The 24,566-nt window shown below is 40.1% G+C and overlaps 1 long non-coding RNA gene, 2 other non-coding genes and 1 pseudogene across 6 annotated transcripts; 3 read left to right on the top strand and 1 right to left on the bottom strand.

Annotated features, from left to right (window-relative positions):
• Window positions 1-6,713: 6,713 nt before the first annotated feature.
• On the top strand, window positions 6,714-7,880 carry LOC119053188 (dnaJ homolog subfamily A member 1-like; annotated as a pseudogene).
• A 1,581-nt stretch (window positions 7,881-9,461) lies between these two features.
• On the top strand, window positions 9,462-22,937 carry LOC128628365 (uncharacterized). Of its 4 annotated transcripts, XR_008392743.1 has the most exons (6): window positions 9,462-9,633; window positions 11,992-12,232; window positions 14,215-14,367; window positions 15,797-15,899; window positions 15,997-16,064; window positions 18,505-21,084. It is a non-coding gene; the product is annotated as an uncharacterized LOC128628365 (long non-coding RNA). The 4 variants fall into 4 exon arrangements; XR_008392745.1 differs by lacking the exons at window positions 15,997-16,064; window positions 18,505-21,084 and adding an exon at window positions 21,093-22,937; XR_008392744.1 differs by lacking the exon at window positions 11,992-12,232 and having other exon boundaries at window positions 18,505-21,085.
• Window positions 9,757-9,828, top strand: TRNAA-CGC (transfer RNA alanine (anticodon CGC)). Its single transcript has one exon. It is a non-coding gene; the product is annotated as a tRNA-Ala (tRNA).
• TRNAG-GCC (transfer RNA glycine (anticodon GCC)) lies at window positions 10,103-10,173 on the bottom strand. Its single transcript has one exon. It is a non-coding gene; the product is annotated as a tRNA-Gly (tRNA).
• Window positions 22,938-24,566: the final 1,629 nt, after the last annotated feature.

The raw sequence follows: 24,566 nt of genomic DNA, 5'->3' as shown, positions 1-24,566 counted from the left end.
TATCCACCACACGTGGGTGTGGGACCACCTGTTCCTCTGTTGCTGCCGTCACCTCTCCACACCACACTGTATCTCTGCTCATCTCCATGAGTCGACCCCTCCTACCCATCTGGATGAATGTGGTTCTTTAAACCCTTGGTTGTCAGTCTTCCATATAGCTTGATTTTCTGACAGTTCTAGTTGTTATTTCTTTGGAGATATAGTTGTAATTCTTTCTGCGGTTGCACGAGGAGGCAAAACATGTCTACCTATGCCTCTATCCTTGCCAGAAGTCCCCCTGTATATTTTCTTACTGAATCCTCACAAAGACCCTACTGAGTTATAGTAACTGTAAAAGTCACCTGTCTTCTATAGGTAGAGATTCAGCAGGTTAAATGTCATGCCTAAAACGTCCAACTGATAACTCACTAATCTGCTTGGATACTAGGTTTTCTGACTCCTAGTTCAGCACTCTTTTCACCATAAATATCTGTCTTTAAAAATGCTTCCTCAGCATGTACCAGCATGGCTTGCCCCTAACCTTTAGAAGCTATTGTTTGAGCACATTTATGAAGTTTCTTTTGTTAATGATGCTAAGAAACTGTACATCTTTTTTTCTACCTGCACCACCGAAAGAAAGTGTATAATTTAACACATTTCCCCTAATTCCCTGTAACAGTTTTTGTCTAAAAACACTGGATTAATGCATAGCAGCCATGGGGAGCATATGTGAGTGTATGGAGTGTGTGTGTGTGTGTGTGTGTGTGTTTTGAGAGTGTGTCTCCATGTGTTTGTGGAAAAAAGGATAAAACATTATTCTAATGTGAAATTATGATCATTTACTAATTTGCAAGTGAACTGTTAAAAGAACTGATGCCTATTAGATATTCACTATGTTATGTCTTTGTGTCCCCCTCCAGTCACCAGCCCTGTCCCACCCCCACTGCTTAGAGACATGTATCTGGCTCTCCACTCAGATCCCACTGTCTCCCTAAGGTGAACTAATATCCCCATGAACTTCTCAAGCCTATAAATCCCTTGATCTTCTCACTTTTATTAACCTTCACCTCCATTCTACTTTAATTATCCACTTCCGGGGCCATGTCATCACTCTGATCTCCCCTATCTTTGACATGTTTATTCCAAAGATCCCACTGATTACAGTTGTCTCATTTGAAGTCAAAGAATTCTTCAGTCATGGTCAACCCTTTCCTCTTTCCTTCCTTTCAGGAAAATCTCGGATCCTTTGTTCATTTCTTTAGTCATGACTTTGTGAATTCCCCAACTTCCCAGCCCCATTGTCCTTCTGCCACAGGCACCTCTTTCTCTGGCCTTCTGCTGGACCAGTGGCTCTCTCCATTTCTCTCTCTAACTTCATCTGGGCTTCAATGCTGCCTGGAAATTCTCCCAACTTCTTTTTGGTTTTTCCACTTTTATCAAGTCTTTAAACATAATAACTTGGCCAAGAAACCAACTAGATAAACTCTCTTCTTTGCAGAAAAAAGTGGGATTTTTCATAGGAAAATCTTCAATCACTATCACCAAATCTATAAAATTACCTGTATTCCACAACTCATCTTTCCCTTCTTTTCTTTTGCTTCAGTAGGGTAGGTGTGTCTCCCTTGTACTAAGGGAAGACACTTCAGTAACTTTTCACATATCTTTATTGTCTCCCTCTGTTATGACTCCCTTATATTTTCATTCAGACATACCAAATCTTCTATCTTAAAATAAAAACAAAACAAAAAAATGCCTTTCTTGCCTTGAGGAGCTCTTCAATCTAGCATTTTTTCTTACACTTAATTGCTCAAGTCAGAAGCATCTTTTATCCCTTCCTTGTCTTTGTTCCCTATATCCAATTGAAATGTATTTCTGTCAAATCTATTTCCTCAGTATCTCTTCATTCATTAATTTTTCTTTATTTCCAATGCAAAGGCTTTAACTAAGTGTTGTCCAATAGAAAAATAATGTGAATCATGTGTAAATGTTAAAATTTTTTAGTAGCCACAAAAAATAAAAACAATGAAATTAATTTTAACAATCTATTTTATGGAACCCAATGTATTCAGAAATGTTATTTCAATATATAATCATGATAAAAATTATTAATGGTATATTTACCTTCTACATTTGGATTAATTACATCTAAATATATAGTTGCTAGTGCCTGCCATAGTGGACAGTGCAGCCCTGGATGGTCATCTCTTGTCCGATTCCATCAATTCTTTGCTGAACGCCTGGAGGAAGCTCCCAGTGTTTTTCTTGTCTCCTGTTGGGGCCCCCTTCCCATAGGTTCTGTACACCACAAAGAGAATAATTTTTCTAAATGAAATTTCATGTCGTTTTTCTCCATAGGACTCTGTGTGCTTTCTCACAGATCTGTAAGCTTGCCCACTTTCCAGCTTCAACTCTTCCGTTTTTGGGTCCATAATATAGCACATAACCTCCACTAAATGTAATTTTGGCCCTTAAAGCCACTTTGATCTTTTCGGGCTTCTTGGTCACTGTGTGTTCTGTTTCTTTTGCTTAGAATGCTCTTCTTCATTCTCCGTGTCCTCAGTCATTTTCAACAGGCTAACTGCTGCTCATATTTCAAGTCTCCCCAGGAATCTTCTCTAATCAACTAGGTCTGGATTATGTGTTCCTTGGAACTATTACTTTCTTCTACTATACCCTTTATTGTGCTATTGATACTTTCTTTATGTTTAACTATCTTCCGCCTTTGACCTTAACTACAGTCAAAGCATGGGCAACATTACATAATATTCATTGAGTAAGTGAATGAGTAAATGAACAGATGTAATTGTTTTAGTATCAGGAGAGAGAAAGAGGAAGAGAAAGAGAGAGAGAAAAAGAGAGAGAAAGCTTTGCTATTTGCAAATTCTGTGATTTAAAAGTCATTTTTCTCTTGTTTTTTTTTTTTCTTCATTCCTTGGATCTCATTAATTTCCAGATGAATTTGTTTCAAAAGAAATCATTTCTTTAAGGTATGTATTAAAAAGTAAAGAGCATGAAATAGCTCTTTCACTGGAAGACAGAAAAAACTCCCACAGAGAATAACTGAAAATTGCATAGCATGTGTTAGAAGAATTAACATTTGATTTTGTAGTGAAGTAACTATTGTTAAAGTTAACAATGCCTCCATGTCACTAAAACTAATGGACATTTTAAATCTTGGATATCTGACCTGATTTCTCAGGTGCTAGTATTTTAAAATTCACCTCCCCCTTGAAACATTCTTTTCCCACTGGCATCCCTGGAACCTTATTCTTCTGGATTTCTTCCTATCTCCCTGACTGTTCCTCTTCATTTCCTTTCTCAGCATTTAAATGTTAGAGCGCCTCAATCAGACCTTCAGTTCTTTCCAGTCTCATTCTCTGCTCTCTCCCTAAAGAGCCCCATCCAGTTCATGACTTTATTTTCTCTAAACCAATGTTTCTCAGATATGTAGTTCAATGCCAAGCCTGTCTTCTCGTCCTTAAATCTATCATCTAAGTATCAACTTAAGATCTCCTTTTGCAGAGATAAATGACCTCAAATTGAACAAAATGAAAATAGAACTAATAACTACCTGGAAAGTTCACTCTCTCTCCAGTGTTTTCTGTTTCATTGAATGACACCACCCTGCATATACTTATTCAAGCCAGAAAACTGGAAATCATCTTACACACCTCCTTCTCTTCTAATCTCTATTTCCAACCAATATTTAGTGAACATTTATCCAATCAAAATTACTGAATTGATATTATAAGTTTTTTTCATAAATAAAGTATATAGAGTTCTTTTTTATTCAACATCTATTTATTTTAATATATATACTTTTATAATATATTTTATTGATTATCCATTACAGTTGTCCCATGTCCTCCCCTTCATTCCCCTCCACCCTGCACGCCCCCTCCCACCCACATTCCCCTCTTTAGTTCAGGTCCATGTGTCATAAATTCTTTAACTTCTACATTTCCCACACTACGCTTGCCCTCCCCCTATCTATTTTCTCCCCACCATTTATGCTACTTACTCTCTGTACCTTCTCCCTGCCCCTCTTCCCACTCCCCTGTTGCTAACCCTCCATGTGATCTCCATTTCTGTGGCTCCGCTCCTGATCTAGCTGTCCTCTTAGTTTGCTTTTGTTTTAGGTTGTTAATAACTGTGAGTTTGCTGTCCTTTCACTGTTCATATTTTTTAACATATTTTATTAATTATGCCATTACAGTTGTCCCATTTCCCCCTTCATTCCCCTCTACCCTGCACACCCTCCCCCACTATCCCCCCTTTAGTTTATGACCACGTGTCTCAAGTTCTTTAGATTCTATATTTCCCATACTATTCTTGCCCTCCCCCCTATCTATTTTCTACCTACCGTCTATGCTACTTACTGTCTGTACCTTCTCCCCCCTTCTCCTCCTCCCACTCCCCTGTTGCTAACCCTCCATGTGATCTTCATTTCTATGGTTCTGCTCCTGATCTAGCTGTCCTCTTAGTTTGCTTTTGTTTTAGGTGTGGTTGTTAATAACTGTGAGTTTGCTGTCCTTTCACTGTTCATCTTTTTTATCTTCTTTTTCTTAGGTAAGTCCCTTTAACATTTCATATAATAAGGGCTTGGGATGATGAACTCCTTGAATTTGATCTTATCTGAGAAGCACTTTATCTGTCCTTCCATTCTAAATGAAAGCTTTGTTGGATAGAGCAATCTTGGTTGTAGGTCTTTGGATTTCATGACTTGGAATACTTCTTTCTAGCCCCTTCTTGCCTGTAAGGTCTCTTTTGAGAAATCCGCTGACAGACTGATGAGAACTCCTTTGTAGGTAACTGTCCCCTTATCTCTTGCTGCTTCTAGGATTGTCTCCTTCATTTTTGTCTTGGCTAATGTAATGATGATGTGCCTAGGTGTGTTCCTTCTTGGGTCTAACTTTTTTGGGACTCTCTGAGCTTCCTGGATTTCCTGGATGTCTATTTATTACCTTTGCCAGATTGGGGAAGTCCTCCTTTATTATCTGTTCAAATAAGTTTTCCACTCATAATTGTTCCTCTTCTTATTCTGGTACCCCTATAATTTGGATGTTAGAGCGTTTAAAGATGTCCTGGAGGTTCCTAGGCCTCTCCTCATTTTTTTGAATTCTTGTTTCTTCAGCCTTTTCTGTTTGGTCATTTTTTCCTTCCTTCTGCTCTGCTCCCTTGGTTTGAGTCCCAGTTTCCTTTTCATTACTATTGGTTTCCTGTGCATTTCCATTCATTTCAATTAGTTCCTTCATATGTTCCTCTAATTTGTGACTAAAATCAACCAGTTCTGTGAGTATCCTAATCACCAGTGTTTTGAACTGTGCATCTGAAAGTTTGACTATTTCTTCATCACTTAGATTTATTGGCTCTGGGGCTCTGAGTTGTTCTTGAGCCATGTTTTTATCTGTTTGTGCCTATTATGTATGAGGAGCAGAACCTTAGTTGTTCACCAGGGCCGGGCCACCCAGGTCACTGGTTTGTGACTCTGTATGTGGGGGTGGGGTCAGAGAGGGAGCAATGATGGTCCTCTCCGCTCGCCTGGTCCGCTTCACCGCTTGCCCCCACCTGCTTATCTGAGCGCAAATGTGCAAGCCCGCTGCCCTGTGCCGGGGCCTGCGTGGTCTGTCTCAACACACATCTCTTCACTGGTTTATCTGTGTGCAAATGCATGGCTGGCCGTCACCGCGCCTTCCCTGGGTCTGGCAGTAGCTACCCCGCACCTGGGATCTGCACCCTTGGCAGCCTGCTCGAAGCCCAGTAGGGGGATCTTTTTAGCCCGACCCCGCTGCTGACTTTGCCCCTCTCACCGGTTTAGCTGAGCGGTTTGTTATTTTCGGACTCCATATTGTTTGATTTTCTGTGTGGTTTGGTTGCATTTGTTGTTAAATTTTTGTTGTTTTTAGATTTGGTTGTGTGAGGAAGCAAAGTGTTTCCACCTATACCTCCATCTTGGCGGAAGTCTAAAGTATATAGAGTTCTTAAAGCATATATGTGTGTGTGTGTGTGTGTGTGTGTGTGTGTTATTTTCACCATATATATTTGCATAGCTGTGGCATATTTTCTGGGGTCCCACACAATATTTATCTAAATGTTATTATTCTTTCTGCCTTTTTGTACATTCATGGGAAACTCTTTAGTTTCCTGACTGAGGATAATATCATAGTTGGCTTCATTTTTGTTAGTCAAGAGGGGCAAGAAATATGAGCATTTGGGATACCAGTTAACATTTATATCTATCTCACACTTTTTAAGGAGTTTGTACATAATAGCAAAAGCTTAGCATTGGAGAGGAGCAGCATGTACAATCTTTGGGAGCTAAACCTCTGAATCCAGGGGAAACCCATGCTGCTTTTTTCCTCTTAATTCACCTCTAATTAGTTAAGGATAGTTAAAATACAGAGGAACTATTGAGAAACAGTATTTCCTTAAGGTGCAATTGCCTTTATTTCCCTTTCTCTTTTGGTGATAAATAAGCAAGAAAGTTCTATATCCTTTCTTTACCTAGAATTAGTGAACAGGACAATCCCTGGCTGCCATCCAGCCTGTCAGAGCCTCAACCTCATTGGCAGTGCTGAAGAGAGCCTTAGCCTCATGTTGTAAAACTGATAATACTGGGAACTTTCCAGAACACTCAGTGAGAAGTGGATGAGCAGTGGCTTTCTGAGCTGTGAAGCAACAATCTCTTTCTTGCCCCTCCACACCTGCCTCAGCCTGCTCACCAGCTGTCAAAAATGGTGAAAGCAACCAATTATTATCATGCTCTGGGGGTTAAACCCAATGCTACCCAAGAAGAATTGAACAAGGCTTACAGGAAGTGGGCCTTGAAGTAGCACCTTGATAAGAATCCAAATGAAGGAGAGAAGTTTAAACAGATTTCTCAAGCTTACAAAGTGCTCTCTGATGCAAAGACAAGGGCATTATATGATAAAGGAGGAGAACAGGCAATTAAAAAGGTGGAACAGGTGGTGGCTTTAGTTCCCCCATGGACATATTTGATGGTTTTTGGAGGATGAAGAAGGATGTAGAGGGAGGAAAAAGGTAAAAATGGTGTGCATCAGTTCTCAATAACCTTAGAAGATTTATACAACGAGGCAACAAGAAAACTAACTTTGCAAAAGAATGTGATTTGTGACAAATGTGAAGGCTGAGGTAGTAGAAAGGAGCAGTAGACTGCTGTCCCAACTGCCAAGGTACCAGATAGGACCAGGAATGGTTCAGCACATTCAGTCTGCACACACGGGGTGCCAGGGCCTTTGAGGAATGGATCAGTCCCAAAAATAGATGCAAAAGCTGCAATGGGAGAAAGATAGTTTGAGAGAAGATTCTAGAAGTTCAAATTGACAATGGCAGGAAAGATAGCCAGAAGATAACATTTTGTGGGAAAGGAGACCAACAATCAAGACTAGAGCCAGGAGATATTATCATTGTTTTAGATTAGAAGGACCATATCATTTTCATTCAATAAGATCTTTTCATGTGTACAGGCATACAGCTGGTTGAAGCATTGTGTAGCTTCCAAAAGCCAATAGATATGCTTAGCAACCAAACCTTAGTCATCACCTCTCATTCAGATCAGATTGTCAAGCATGGAGATATCAAGTGTGTGCTAAATGAAGGCATTTATCATAGACTATATGATAGACTAATTTATCATAGACTATATGAAAAGGGTTGTCTGATCATTGAATTTAAGGTAAGCTTTCCTAAGAAAGGCTTTCTCTCTCCTGATAAGCTCTCTTCTACCCGAAAGGAAGGAAGTAGAAGAGACTGATGAAATGGACCAGGCAGAACTGGTGGACTTTGATCCAAATCAAGAAAGGTGGCACCATTACAATGGAGCAGTGTATGAGGATGATGAACATCATCCTAGGGCTGGTGTTCAGGGTCAGACCCCTTAATGGGGCCAGTGAATAACACTCGCTGCTGACATTTCATATACATTAGTGAATGAGTGAGGGACTGTAATCATACTATGCTCACTACTTGCTATTGCTTTTATTTTAATATGCAACTATCATAGTGTTTTAAAAGTTAAATGAAGAATGAAGTCAAAATATAAAAGTTCAAGGAAAAGAAACCTGACAATACTGTTTCTCATCAAAGCAGGTCTGTTTGGGCCACATGAGCAACGTATGTCTGCATGTTTACCTTTGCCCTAGAAAGAATAATTCTTTTTTATTAATGAGAAGTTAGGTTCTCATTAATAAAAAAGAGAGAACCTGAATAAAGAGGCTTCACCATGAAGAAAGTTGATTTCTTTCTCCTAAAATCCAGATGCAGGCAGGTCAAGGCCAGCATCGTGGCTCCACAGCTGCCTTGGAGAAGAGCTCCTTAATGACTGTCCAGTGATGAGGCTTTTTTTTTTCCTTTATACCTTCTGTATTATTGTGTTATTAGCTAAACATGTGGCTTATTCTGGTTAAAAACAATCTGATGAGGAGCTATTATTTGTTTAAATTGCTGTCAGCAAACATAACACTTATTGTTAATGTGGGAGTTAATTACAAAGCTGTGGTTTACCCAGTTTTTGAAATTTTGGCTTTCTGCTCTGGCTTTGGGTCTGCTGCCCATTTAATTTGTAAGGGGTGTTCTGCTGCCACTAAGGGAGTGGAAATTCTAGGCCCTCATCATGCTACCTGTTGAGGTCAACCTTACCCGTGGTGGTTGGAAGTGACTTTGACCCAGCTTCCCTGACACCAAATCTCTCCCATGTTCCTTCCATTGGAATGTCTGAGGCTTCTAGCACCTAGCCTTCTCTTGTGTGCGGTGGTATCAGTTTAAATTGCATGGGGAAGGAACAAACACACCTCGTCTAACTATAATGGAAATTAGCTCAGGGATTTACCTAGCAGGCAAACAACTGGAGAGAAGAAATTTCCGAGAAAGAAGGCACAGTACATTTCTTCGTCTGGGGCTGGAGTGCGATCAGTGGTCAAGGAAGTTTCACAGGGCATTAAAGGTGCTCAATGACTTACACCACTACCATATCAGTCGGTCAGGAGCGTCCAAGATGTAAACATCAAACGGAAAAATACTTCTTGATTAGGTCCCCCGCCCTGACTTTATTGTCATTTATATGTAATTAAACTACAAAGAGAGTGGCTGTATCATTTTCCTTCTCTCAGTGTGGGCCCCATGAAAGAGAAGAGCATGTTGCGAAATCATTTGCATCTCCAAAAGTTGGCTATCACCTCTACATACCCCAGTTTGGTGGGGATTTGGCGTGAACGCGTCCTTTTTCGGGGATGAGGGTTTATTTCGGGGATGGGGGTTGCACGGGTAAACCCACACGGTTTCCAGGTGCGTGCAGAAGGTCTCCCCGACCCTGTTTCCGGAGCGGGTCTCCGGAGCACAACAGCGGCGCGGCCGGCGAGCTGACTCTCCGGCCGGAGTCCGAGCCGCGAAGTCCGGGGAAGGAGGTGCCCGGAGGCCCGGACTCTGCTGCGCCTGCGCGGTTAACTCCCCCTCCGGGAGTCCGGCTGGGGCTCCGCGCACTCCGGTCTCGCCCGGCGGCGGGTCCGGGTGCCCGATCTCTCCGAACCGGACTGCGAACGCCGAGCAGCCGCGCTCCGGGACTGGTGTGTCCCCGCCGCATCTGACTGCTGGCTGCGCCGGGCCCGGATGCACCGCGGAAAGCAGCTAGAGAAAGAGGTAGGGAGAGTAAAAACGTACAGCAAAAGCACTCAGGGAAATATGTTTGAAGTTAATGTAGAAATGTGGCTAGTGCTAAATAAATTGAATGAAAGTCTATACCAGGAGAGGGGTTAGCGGCTGGGGGATGTAGCTCAGTGGTAGAGCGCGCGCTTCGCATGTGTGAGGTCCCGGGTTCAATCCCCGGCATCTCCAACCAGCCGTCGGTGTTTTTTTTCCTACTTAAATCGTACAATATATTCTATTACCACACGTGATTTTTGCTCACATGGGCTCGGGCCCCCCAAAACAATCTGGGAGGCTGAGAGAGAATATTGAGGTTTAGGAAATCAGCACTTTTGGTTACACAAAGTAAAAGTAAAACGGGACTTTACCTTGATTCATATTTATCTGCATAAAGCAAACATTTCCTTGTTGTTATGACCCTGTTTTCAGTATTCATGACGTGCAAGTGCAAAAGGAGCAAAGTTGCATTGGCCGGGAATCGAACCCGGGCCTCCCGCGTGGCAGGCGAGAATTCTACCACTGAACCACCAATGCCCACTGTGTACATATGCTTTCTACATCCTACAAATAGAGATATCTTCATATGAGTGGTTCTTTTTCTGTAGTTTCATAGTATTTATATATTCAATTTTAGAGAAAGTAATGTAATGCTTAATTAAAGAATTATCCAAAATATTGAGAAAGCATTAACATTTAGAGAAAATGTCATTAATTTTCTGTTGAACTATGTGAGGAGATTCTTCTCAAGCTCTCCTTAGTGAAGAAGGCAAATTAAAGTTTTGTTATGTAGGTACAGGACTACACAATTACCCAGCTGTTTCTTCAGACATTTAGATAATTCATAACGGCTCTTCTCCCCCTCACCCCACCCCTTTATTTTTTATCAGTGCAGCTGTTAAGACAAATACATGATGATATTTGTCAGAATGGGATTAGGGACAAAGGAGCAGGGAAGGGGAACTGGGATATCTTGAACCAAATTATAAGGCTATGTTGCATCTCTGTCATGTGAACCGGGAACTTCGAAGTGTTGGTGATTCTGACCAAGTCATGTAATTCTCTAAACTGCCCCTTCTTTCTTTGTGAATGACTTTTCAATATAAACTAGTATGAGTCTGGTCCTTGATGCTTAGTTTCCATGGAAAGTAAAATTGAAAACCCTATGAGGATAGATGGAGGGGAGAAAGTAAGTGAAAAGAATGCATTTATGGAAATGAATCTAAACATAAGATAGAAGTTTCTGGATTTAGCCCTTTATCTCTGGAAAGGAAATTTCTAACACTTTTCAGGATCATTGAAAACCAAAGAGGATTTAGGGGGAAATATGAGAAAATAACAGCAAACACATAGCAGGGTCCATGTGCTGGGCCGTGTTAGTATTATTACACATGGACTTCAACCCAGTGAGGTATTATAATTACTCCCACTTAATAGATGAGGAAACTGAACCTCAGTGAAAGACTGGAAAACATGTAGTTGTCCTAGTTAACCTCTAGATGCTTACCCATCACTCTGTTCTACGTAGAACAGAATAAATCACTGTGCACTTGCACCAGAAATACTGCACTTAGCTCAGGATATTATGTATCAGGAATAGTAGATTGGAGTTAGAAAAAGATCATAAAAGGCTACTGAAGTAATGTAAGAATTCCTGTTAAAATTTGTTTTTAAGAAATTTTTAGTAAGTGGATGCAGAAAAAAAATGAAGACAAATATATCACAGGGTTATAAATACATAAATGGTATAAAGAGATTAGGGAAGCTGAAAATTTGGACTGCAATTGTAAGTGACCTGTGGGAAAACAAAGTCAAATCATTTTACCTCTCTGAACCCCAGTTCATGAAAATAAAAGAACAGAGGAGAGATGTGGTTTTCTAAATGGCATTCCGAAGGGCTCTAGCTTTCCCGAAGGACCTCAAGGCCATTGCCTGGTAAGACTCCACCTTCTTTGGGTGGAGAGGTGTCCCTTCCACCAGCTCATTTTTAAACTCTCCCATTTATTTACATTTGTTTGATGGGTCAAAAATCTGACGTGGAAAACAAACTTTGAAAAGCCCTGAACTAAATGACCCAAGTTTCTCTGAACTCCAAAATATTATGATTCAAAATAAAATAACAATCTAAAAAAATAATAAATACAACCCTCAGTGTAAGAAACACCACCAAAAGTTTAAAACAGGTGTAAGGAATCAAATAAGAAATATGATGTAATGGTAAACATTAGTAGTTGCCTACCCAAGGCCATTTTACTTTCTTTCTCAATGAAAGTTGGTACCAATCTACCTAGCCTCTGGGACAAATGTAGCACCCTACGCCAGTTATCCTATTTTCTTTCCTAAAATTTTATCTAGGGTGGGATTCCGACAGGTTCTGACAACCAGAGGGAAGTATATAGTCAGCTGGAATCTTCTGGGAAAAGATGGGACATCTCTTCTGCCTTTTCTTCCCTGCTTGTAACACCGTGGTATGAGGCGTGGTGCTGGGAACTCCCGGGCATCTTCTGACTTGAAGGATGATGAAGGAGGACCCAGCAGAAGGATGGAAAGAGACACTGCACCATCCTTGGATGTTTTCTTTCAGGCTTTTGTTTAAGTAAGATAATGAAAGATCTTTAATTTACTGTCTCATCCCCATTAAGTTGGGCATTTTGTTACATGCAGCCAAAATCAGGGTGTGTGTGAATGTGTATGTGTGTCCAGCAGGTCACACACTTTCTGATACAAGTCTGGCAGAAATTTTTTATTGTGTAGAGAACCTTGAGATTTGGGTAAGGCTAACTTTTCCCCAAATCTGGTTCTGTCACAATGGTAGAACTATGAAACAGGTCTAGCCAAGTATTTCCCTCACCACTGTGCTTAGTGTATGTGTGATCATGGATATATGATTATGCCTGGGACAATCGAATTCTTACCATCATTTTTTTGCCAGAGATATAAGTAAGGAAATAAGAACCTTTCTCCTAGGGTGAACAAACATGTTGAATTTGTAGCTGAGATTGCTTATTTGAACTTGCTTGTCCAGGAGAGACAGACAAGCATCTCTAAGATAATATTGAGCCTTTAGAGGCAGCCATGGCTGGATTTTGGTTTATGTGAATCAGTAAGTTGTCTTTAGACAATAAGTTGTTCTTTTTAAAAAAAAGTTAATTAGCAGCATTTATATTGCTTGCCTCTGAACAACACAAACTGAGAAACTATTTACCACAAACAAAGTAAATTTAGAGAACTCCTTGAATGTAATGTAGGCTGAAAATATGAAAGGATTAAAAAGGTTTAAAGAAACTCATAGTGGTAGAATTACAAAGGGACAGTGAAACCCATGAGAAATATTTGAAGGACTCATCCCTAATTTCTCCAAATAATGTAAATTTTGTAGCAAGGGAAGGCACTGATTATTTTTTTCAGCAGGAGGATCAGAGCATTTGAAGGGGTGACGTGTAAGAGAAGTACAAGTTAAAGGCAGAGAAATGCATTCAGGAGGTTTTAGTGGGAGTGGAGAGCCAATGGGGTCCTGAACCAGGGTGAGGACCCGTGAGGTTCACAGCAACGGCAAGACAGAATGAGAAAGAAAAATCAATGTAGGGACCCAGCTTACGTGACTGGGAGAACAGTGGTATATAATGTGGGGAAGTCTGGAGGAGAAAGGACTGAAAGGAACAGGGTGCAGTCAAGTGTTTCCTTCTGGAAATACGGACACAAGCAGGGGGAGATGCCTTCTGAGCAGCTGACGTGTAGATCTGGCGAAATGAAGGCTGCAGAGGTGGGGAAGGGAGTCAACTGCACGGGAGTCCAAGGCAAGAATGTGGACATGGAGGGAATCACAGAAAGAGAACAGAGCTGAGGGCAGAGCCTTGGGAAGCTCTATTTCAGCGAGTACAAGGAGTTGGGGAGCCAAAAGGAGAGAAACAGAGAAGTAGGGTGTTATGGAATCTGTCGAAACAGATGCCTTCTTCAGGCCGGCAAAAGCCTGTCCCCTTGTCTAATTCTCAGTGGCACATCGTGACAAATACATGTATTATTATATATCATAGATGAACTCTGTATTAATTTTGTTTCACATCTTAGATGCTGTGGCAGACAGTGATTTTGTTATTGGTCCAGCATGGAAAAACCACGAGATGGCCAGGAGTGCCTTCTGGGCGGCCCCACGGAGGCTGGCAGAAGGAAGAGGCGGGGAGTTCCGTGACATGTTATACCGTCATCTCTTTTGGGAAATCTGGTCACTGTGACAGCCCAAAGGGCGGGCAAGGAATGTAAATTGCATCATAGCGTCTTGGAACACTTGTTCCAGGCACCGAGTCCCCAGTTGGCGTTGGCTCACTGTGGAAATGTGGCCAGATTGATGTAACCTGAAGAAAGCAAACCATTAAGAAACAGAGACAGTTCATATGATACACAGCCACCAAAGCAATGACATTAAAAAAAAAAAAAAAACTTGTGAGTGATTGTATTGATTTAATACACACAGCTTATTTCTGTCCCAGGTTACAAACTAGCCCTGGGGAAATGGAGGAGCCAGTTATTTGGATTGCCCTTTACTGGCTGGGAATTAAATCATTACTTATTCCATTTTAGAATCACAAGTAGTACCCTAAGGCCTACTTTCCTAAGGATTAAAACCAAGGCATGGCAATGAAGAATCCAGGTGTAATTCTCAGATGCATGCAGATGTTGAGAAGGCAGCGATATTTCCTGGAAGGCTGTCACTGCAAAATCACCCTGTTCACGGTAAGCTCATTCCTAGTCCTCCAGCATGTCCCCACTAGCCAGCAAGGCTGAGTTCCCCCTTTCCAAACGGCATTGCCGCTTGCCGTTACCCCTCACGCCCATCCCTCTTACCTAGTGCAGAGCCTTACCTGCTTACTCCCTAGGTTCCTTAGAGATCTCTGATTTATTTCCTTTGCCATCCTGCATGCTGCTACCAGTCAGATTTTCTTCCTCTCTCCTTTTCTTTCTCTCCCTCCCTTTCTCTCTTTGCTTCTTTTTTTTTAAATTTTTTGAAAATTCAATCATTCCTTTATTGCTGGTTCAAGAATTGACTTATTGATAGTATCAAAGCCCTCAGGGTGGAGGAAATGTGGGTGGGTGCAAATTTTCCTTTTCCTTGTCTTTATGCCCATCACCGTGTATGGCATTTATTTAAATACTTGAGCTCTGACTCTTGGCTACCTACCATCTAACCACAGAAAGGTCTTTCCCCTCCCTTCAGAAGGGCTCTCTCTCCTTCCTCATGAGTCACTTGGTTTCTTAAAATATACTTGTTTTCATAAGTAACCCATGCATATGGTACAAAAGTCAAAAGGTTTAAGTGTGTGTTAAAATTTTGATGGTTGCAAGATAGGAGGGTGGTTGGGGAGATGGGATTAAGAAGTACAAGTTGTTAGTTATAAAATAGTCATGGGAATGTAAAATACAGCGCAGACAATATAGCCAATAATATTATAATAACTGTAGAGTGTCAGATGAGTACTAGAATTATTGGGTGCATAGTTTCATAAATTATATAAATGTCGAATCACTTTGTTATACACCTGAAACTAGTCTAATATTGTATGTCAGTTGTAATTTAAAGATTTAAAAAGGAGTATTCAGTTTGTTTGCATTTCTAAAGAGTGCGTGTTGAAAAGTATGTCTTAATCCCACCCACTGTTGCTGGTTTCCCTTTCTCAGAGACGGCCGTTGTCACAAGTTTCTTGTGTTTCCTGCCAGTTACTCTACGTAGATACAAATAGTGCATTTTACTTTTATGTACAAGTGGCACGTACCATACGTGCTGTTGTGCCCATTGCCTTTTTGTTCCTCTTTTTTTTAGAAAAATAGATCTCAAAAAAATTTTCTTCTAAGTACACTTAAAGTTAACTCTTTGTAATAGCTCTGTGCCCTTTACTAGGAATTAAAACATTATTTATCCCACCCCACAATCACACATAGTACCTTATAGCCAAGTTTCCTGAGAATTTAGAGTCAAGGCATGGAGACAGAGAACCCAGCTGTAACGCTACGATGCCTGAAGACGGTGAGAATGTGCACCGCACGGGGCTATTGTAACTGCCTTAACCAGCTCCTTCACGCAGGACATTTAGACGAGGTCGGGCGTGTTCAGGGTGGTATGGCCGTAGACCAGAGGACATTTACCTTGTTTCCAATCTTTTGCTAGTACAATCAACACAACCGTGAATACCTTTGAACAAATGCCATTTTGCTCGTGTACGAAAATATCTGCAGGATAAATTCCTCAAGTGCAATGGCCAAGTCAAAGGGTGAGTGCATTTTAAATGTTTTTTTATTCTTTTAAATATATTTTATTGATTATGCTATTATAGTTGTCCCATTTTTTCTCCCCCTTTCCCCCCTCAGCCCTGTGTCCCACCTCCCACCAGCGTTCTTCACCTCCCCTCATTAGTTCATGACCATGGGTCACACATGTAAGTTCCTTGGCTTCTCCATTCCTATGTGATTCTTAACCTCCCCCTATTTTGTACCTACCATTTACGCTTCATATTTCCTATACCTTTTCCCCTATTTCCCCCCTCCCCCATCCCTCTGATAACCCTTTATGTGAACTCCATTCTGTGATTCTGTTTCTATTCTAGTTGTTTGCTTAGTTTGTTTTTCTTTTGGTTTTTGCTTTTTAGGTTCAGTTGTTGATAGTTGTGAGTTTATTGTCATTTTACTGTTCATAGTTTTTTATCATCTTCTTTTTGTTAGATTAGGCCCTTTAACATTTCACATAAGGGCTTGGTGATGATGAACTCCTTTAACTTGACCTTATCTGGGAAGCACTTTATCTGCCTTTCCATTCTAAATGATAGCTTTGCTGGATAGAGTAATCTTGGTTGTAGGTCTTTGGATTTCATGACTTGGAATACTTTTTTCTAGCCCCTTGTTGCCCACAAGGTTTCTTTTGAGAAATCAGCTGATTGTCTTATGGCAACTCCTTTGTAGGTAACTGTCTCTTTTCTCTTGCTGCTTTTAAGATTCTCTCATCTTTAATCTTGGCTAATGTAATTAAGATGTGCCTTGGTGTGAGCCCCTTGGGTCCAACTTCTTTGGGACTCTCTGAGCTTCCTGGACTTCCTGGAAGTCTATTTCCTTTGCCAGATTGAGGAAGTTCTCCTTCATTGTTTTCAAATAAATTCTCAATTTCTTGCTCTTCCTCTTCTCCTTCAAGTACCCCTACGATCTGGATGTTGGGACTTTTAAAGTTGTCCCGGAGGTTCTTCAGCCTCTCCTGATTTTTTTGAATTCTTGTTTCTTCATTGTGTTCCAGTTGAATGTTTATTTCTCCCTTCTGGTTCAAGTCATTGATTTGAGTCCCAATTTCCTTCACTTCACTGTTGGTTCCCTGTATATTTTTATTTCACTTTGTATAACCTTCACTTTTTCCTCTATTTTGTGACCATACTCAACCAATTCTGTGAGCATCCTGATTACCAGTGTTTTGAACTCTGCATCTGATAGATTGGCTATATCTTCATTGCTTAGTTCTATTTTTGGAGCTTTAATCTGTTCTTTCACTTGGACCATATTTTTTTGGTCTCAGTGCACCTGTTACTGTAAGGTGTGGAGCTTTAGGTGTTCACCAGGGCAGGGCAATGCTGGTTGCTGAGTTGTGGCGCTATAAGTGGGGGAGGGATCTGAGAGGAAACAACTTTGCTTGTTGGGCTTTCTGCTGGCTCTCAGTAACTTCCCCTGCTACCCACAAGCAAATTGGGCCCTTTTGGTGCTGATTCCCAGTGGGTGGGTTTGTCTACATTCTAGGACCCCGTAGATCTCTCTAATGAACTCTACTGTGAGGCTGGAAGTTTCTCCCACCCCTGTAATCCCAAAGGTTTTTATAGCATGAGATTTTGAAGGTTTCTTCCCCCATGCTGGAACCCTGACTTGTGAGGTCTGTCTCACTCGCCAGTTGTTCCTCCAGTTTATCTGCACAAAAATGTGGGACCGCCCAGTCCTCCAGAGCCACTGCCCTGCTGTGGGTCCTTTCCAACCTGGCTGTCCATCTCCGCCCCTGCCCTGCCAGTCTGAATGAATGTTTTCTCTTCAACTCCTTGGTTGTCGAACTTCCATACAGTTCAATTTTCTGGCAGTTCTGGTTGTGTTTTGTTTTTAAATTTGTTGTTGTCCTTCTTTTGGTTGTGCAAGGAGTCAAAGTGTATCTACATATGCCTCAGCTGGAAGTTGCATTTAAATTTTTGATATATATTTTGGAATTATACCCTAGTGAGATCTATATTTTTTAAAACATTGCTTTCATTATATTACTCTTAGGCTCACAAACATCACTGGATCCAAATTCCAACCACATATTCTAAATCTTGCTAGATTCAAGGAGAGCTTCATGAATGTGCAGTCTCATAGAGTCTCACACTTGGCTTAATGTTCTTCCGACCACATTGTAATTCTTAATTTTTGGATAAGGGACCCTATGGTTTTACTTGCACTAGGCCCTAAAACGAACGTACCCAGTCTGGTTAGGTTCTCCAGATTCCTGATGTCTTACTGCATGCAGTCATTCATTCTTGCCGCTCTCTATTATGCAAAAGACACAGCATGCTTGTGCCCTGTGGTGATGGCTTTGTTTAAGTCACTTTCTTCATTCAACAAATTTCCTCTTCTTCTCTGTGCATCTTTCAAAGGCTTGTTTCAGCTTCATCTTCCCCTGAGAAGCCTTATTCAACTATTCCAACTTCTTTAGTTTCATTTTTCTAACTGACTCCAAAGCCCTGACACTTCCACCCTGCACTTTGCTGCTTATCAGTTCTGGTTCTGTCCCTCATATTCCTGTAATATTATGTATTAAATAATAATATCATTTATTTAATTTACTTTCTTTTTAAAAATATTTTATTTCTTTATTTCCAGACAGAGGAGAAGGGAAGGAGAAAGAGAGGGAGAGAAACATTAGTGTGTGGTTGCCACTTTCACAGCCCCCACTGGGGACCTGGTCTACAGCCCAGGCATGTGCCCTAACTGGGAACCAAATCAGTGCCATTTGGTTTGCAGGCCCACACTCCATCCACTGAGCTGCACCAGCCGGGGCTATTTAATTTATTTTCATAAAATGAGTCATTATTTCCTCAAGGTCTGAGTTTTCTTGGATTTAAAAATGAGGATATTGTTCTAGATTTTCAAGATTCTTCTAAGCACCAATCATCTGTGAACTTGTTATATTGCTTTGAACGATGAAGAGTGTGAGGTTGTAGAGAAAATATACAAGTTTGAGTAAGTGAAAACACACAGCTGGATTCTAAAAGAAGCCATAGCAGAGTGAAAGGAAAGATATAAATAAACATTTTTTTCATTACATTTTTAAAGAGTTATCAAAGAAATTCAAGCAAAAACAGGAGATATCATTTTATACCTACTAGATCTGACAACCTCATTAAACTTCACCTGAATGTGAACAGCGACATGGGGGCATGTAACCCTGATGCAAGCCCCAGTGTACCATCTGTGGGCATGTGGATGGGTGCAGCCATTTGGGAGAGGAGCTGGCACCACTTGGGCAAGTTAGGTTTACATGTAAACTATGACCTAGCATTTCCACTTGGATATTTATTGCAAAGAAATTCTTATGTACTTGTACAAGGATATTCACCACAGCGTAATTTGTGAAAGCAACCCAAGTGTTCTTCGGGAAGTGGACCAGTAAACCATGATGGTGCATGCTTGTAGGCAGGCCAGAGGAGGAGCACATCAGGGGCATCACACAGCAGCACACATGCTTTCCAAATCATGGTCCCCAGTGAGTAATGTAAGTTACAAAGTGAGCTATAACCGTATAAACTGCATACATTTAAAATTATGCACTGAAAACAATACGTGTTTTGTAAAGTTATAAACAAAAAGATGTATGTTAAACATAATATAGTGATGACGTATGGGAAGGCAAAAGGAATAGAATATGAATATGTGAATAAAATATGTATGTATTATATATGCATCCAGCAGAAGTAACCTGTGCTTGAATGTGGTTGGTAGAGTAATAATATGCATGTAATAATTTATAGTTTTAATTTGAACATTTCACCTAAAACATCATATGACATGCTTGAGTGTGATATCGTTATGTTACAGAATTACATGCTTATGATTTTGTAATAAAAAATTTTGTAATAAGAAAGGGGCATTATTTGTGGTGGACTGTGTGTGTACACACACACACACACATATGTATACTTGCATGTATAGATACAAAACAACAAAGAGATTTGGTCAAATGATAATAATATACTATGAACAGAGACATATGATTAACTCAACTCCAAACAAATGAGATCCCTCAATTTTAAAAAATGCTCAAAATAAAGGATATACATTATAAAAATGCAAACAGCATGGAAAGGTATAAAGTATGATTCATACTTTCTAGTATCCCACTCTTGTCTATTTTCTGAACCCAGTTCTTAAAGTTTGCAGCCCATTAATAGTTTTGGTCTAACCTCTCTCTGTGTCCATTTCAGCACAGGAGGATCTGCACTTGCTATAATAATGGCAGAGTACTCCATGGTAGAGAGATATGGCATAATTTAATCAATTCTCTGTTGATGAACCCTGTTTACTAGAGTGTTTCCCATTTTCTTATTGATTTTTCAGCGTGTTCATATATTAATAAATCTCATTTGAATTTTCATTTTCTGAGCTCTTGCAATATTTTCAGTCACTGTCAAAGTCTATCTCTTAAGTATTTACTATGTGTGTATTTTACTGTGGCTCATATTTCCCTAACACATTGTACTCGTAGCCAAATAAATTTTATATAATTTTTTGTTTGTTCATTTTCGTGATTGCTTTTCAGTAACCCCTAACACAATATTAGATATGAAGTATGTGTTCACATATCCTGAATGACATCGGGAATTGCATATGCAAAGGAACTGATCAATGCTCCTCAATGTATATATTAATGTTAATCAATGGGTTTTGTTAGAAAATTTCAGCTTAAGCTGGACATATTTTTTTAAAGATTTTATTTACTTACTTTTAGAGGGAGGGCAAGGGAGAGAGAAAGAGAGGGAGAGAAACATCAATGTGTAAGCGATACATTGATTGGTAACCTCTTGTACACTCCCAACCGGGGACCTGGCCTGCAACCCAGGTATGTGCCTGACTGGGAATTGAACCAGTGACCTTTTGGTTCTTGGGCTGGCACTCAATCCACTGATCCATGCCAACCAGGGCTGGACATATATTTTTTTTAATGTCAACAATCTCTCTCTCTCATTCTCTCTCTCTCTTTCTCTCACATCCTGGAATTACAGCACTTATACCATATTCAAATGTTGCAGAATTACCCCCAAAATGTAATAGAAAATCATGATAGAAAATTTTACTATAATTTATTTATCAGATATTATGTGTCGAATTCTGTCCCTCCAAACATTCATGTGTTGAAGTCCTAACCCTAGTACCTATGAATCTGACCATTTTTTACAAAAATTTTGAAATAGGGTCTTTGGAGATCACTAAGATGAGGTTGTATGGTGGACCTTAATCCAGTATGAATTTGAACTTATGAAAAGGAAGAACTTGGACACAGAAACCAACACAGGCAAGGGAGAACTCCATGTGAAGATGAAGGAAAAGATTGGAGTGATGTTTCTACAAACCAAGGAACAGAAAACATTGCCAGCCACCCATCAGGAGCCAGGAGAGAGGCATGCAAAGGATGGTCCCTGTCAACTCCTGAAGCATTAACCCTGACAACACTTTTATCTTAGAATTCTGGCCTCCAGGACTCTGAGACCATGAATTTCTGTTGTTTAGGTCCCATACTTTAGGTACTTTGTACAGCAGCTCTAGAAAAACTGGTCAAATTATCAGGAAAAAGTCACTCAGCAATTAGAATATTTCAGTCTTAAATTTTTGACTTGGCAGAGACCAGTATATTTATTTATTACTACTAATAACTTCATCCTTGACCTGAATTCTTACCCTAATCAGTTCCTATAATTTAAGCAACACATATCTAGACCCGATAGTAATCTGATACCAGAAAGGAAAGAAATTATTCAACATGAATATATAGAAAAGAGACCTGAATTCCACAAATAAACTCTTCCCCAAAAGTATTATCCTTGTTAGCAGAAATATAATTTAAGGAAGCTTAGTAAAAGTATTTAAATGATTTCAGAGCGAATTTGTTCTTTAAACAAATTACAGTGTAGCTTCTTAAGAAATCACATAAATAATAAAATAATTGACTACCACTCATTTAAAAAAATAGCTTTTTGCTTTGGATAACATTTTAGAATAATTTGTAATAGGAACATTTATTCTATTGTTATGATTACTCTATTTTTATTCCATATTTAATGTTAGATGCATTAAATATAATCAAAGCTCATGAAGCAGGGCAGAGATGGGTATAATGCAAATGTGGAAGGACACAGAACTTCAGGGAGGGAATGAACTATTTTTATTTTCACCCTCAATCATGTAAATATCATTGCAAAATCTATACATTTGTTTGGTCAAATACCTTAATCATCCGGGCTTTGCAAATTTTCTGATTTGCTCTTGAATGTAACATGTTCATTTACACATGTAAGCCAAGTTTTCATGCACCTCAGTAATTGTGCATGGGCACACACACACATGCAGTTGTGTGAGAATGAGGCAAATAAATGTAAGACATCACTGAGTATACATGATTTTAAAGATTTTGGTTTTATTTATTTTTAGAGAGAAGGGAAGGGAGGGAGAAAAAGAGGGAGAGAAACATCTGAGTGAGAGAGAAACATCAACATGTTGCTTCTCCCACAACGCCAACTGGGGACCTGACCCACTACCCACTCATGTGCTCTGACCGGGAATCCAACCAACAACCTTTGATTCACTTGCCCAGTGATCAATCCACTGAGCCACACCAGCCAGGGCTGAGTATACATTTTTATATAGCTTTGTATTTTTAACTATTTAAACATATTTAGATAATATTTAGTAAGAAATGATGAAGAAAGCAAGCTCTAAAATTTGAATGTAAACAAACCAAAAAGCTTAACTGTGTATAAAATATAACCACACATATACAAAGAATTAATTCAAGCAACATTTAAACATAGTCCTTTGACTACATATACTTACTGATGTAAGAGGTCTATCTGAAAAAAGTCCAGCCAGTATTAATATAAGAAGAACAGTTTGCATGACATCCATGTAACCTGACAGCCAAGGAGAGTGGACTGGAATGCATGTGCATGAACAATGATGACTTCATTACACTAGTCAGTGGGGGTGTTAGATACCATTGAGTGAGCATGTGTATTGTGTGGCTGTAACATTCAAAATGACTAAATGAGTAAGGCAATAAACCTGCATCAAAGTTTGCATTAAGTCTTTCAACACCTGGCTTATTTCACTCAGCATAATGCTTTCCAGTTCCATCCATGTTGTTGCAAAGGGTAGTAGCTCCTTCTTTCTCTCTTTAACAAGAAGCTAAACAACAAAACAAACAAGCAAGCAAAATAGAAACAAAGACACTGAAATAGAGAACAAGGGGACAGCAACCAGAGGGGAGAGGGGAGGGAATTTAAGGGGAAAAAAGGGGAGGAATTTAGAGAAACAAGTATAAAGGACACAGGGACAATAACTAAGGGGGGTGGAAATGGGAGGGAGGTGGGGAGCACGGGGTGGGGTGGGCTGGGATGGGAGAAATAGACAGAAAACTGTACTTGAAAAATAACTAAATAAAAAAATAACATCATAAAAATAAATAAAAAATAAATGCAGTTAAAGAGACAAAAAAAATTGCATTGTTTGAACATGCCTCTGCAAAAATTATTAGGATTATCAAAAGGCCACAGTTATGGGTAACTGATGATTGTCAACTTCTACACAGCAATGTGCCTACTCACTTATCATGTTTCCTGCAATTTTTTAGCAAAACATCAAGTCACCCAGGTGACTCAGTGCCCCTGCAGCCCAGATTTGGCACCCTGCAACTTCTGGCTTTTTCTACAACTAAAATCGATTTTGAAAGGGAAGAGAGTTCAGAGGACTTCTGGTCAAGATGGAGGTCTAGGTAGACAAGCTTCATCTCCTCACACAACCACTGAGAGTACTATGAATATATTTCAAAACAAATAAACCAGAACTGTGGGAAAATAGAGCTGTATGGGACTCCAACAACCAAGGAGTTAAAGAAGCCACATTCATCTTCATGGGTATGAGGGACAGAGTCATGGAGATGGTCAGAGAGGTGTGGAGATGTTGCATGGAGCAGAGAGGTGGTGGTGGTGTCAGTGGAACAGGTAGATAAAAATTGGGAGGGTTACTTTGGCAATGCAGCAATCCATACTGCACAGCCCATGGTCCCAGCACCAGGAAGGTAAATTTCCATACCTCCTGGCTATAAATACCAGTGGAGGTTAGAGTGGCAGAAGAAACTGCTGGATTTTCAGGAGAATCCATTTAAAGGGCTCTCACTGATTTAGAACATACACAATCCGCCCATTTTGGAATTCACAGCCAGGGAAACAGCTAGAAGAGTGCAGTCACATATAGGAAGTGGGTGAAGTGACCGGAAATGGGGCAAGTGCTGGGCAATCCTCCAGAAGCTGTGCAGCACCCTCGTACCCTCTCTGAGCCCTCCCCCCCACAGAGCCACAAGGTGTTGAAGCCTGTTGCCCCACCCTGGTGATTACCTAAGGCTCTGCCCCACACAATATACAAGTGCCTTTTCTAAGACAGGGAGACAAAGCAGCTCTAATACACAGAAACAAACACATAAAAGCTACCGAATTGAAGAGACAAAGAAATATGACCCAAATGAAAAAACAAAACTCTAGAAAAAGAACTAAACAAAATGGAAATGACCAATCTATCAGATGCAGAGTTCAAAACACTGGTGATCAGGATGGTCAAAGAGTTCATTGAATACAGCAAAAACATAAGGGGAGAAATGAAGGTTGATAAAGAAAAAC

Source organism: Artibeus jamaicensis, unplaced genomic scaffold (assembly GCF_021234435.1).
Source record: "Artibeus jamaicensis isolate MK-2021 breed Jamaican fruit bat unplaced genomic scaffold, CSHL_Jam_final contig_1832, whole genome shotgun sequence".
Taxonomy (NCBI): domain Eukaryota; kingdom Metazoa; phylum Chordata; class Mammalia; order Chiroptera; family Phyllostomidae; genus Artibeus; species Artibeus jamaicensis.
Note: the sequence above shows the minus strand (reverse complement) of the source record. Positions and strands in the feature narration are given on the sequence as shown.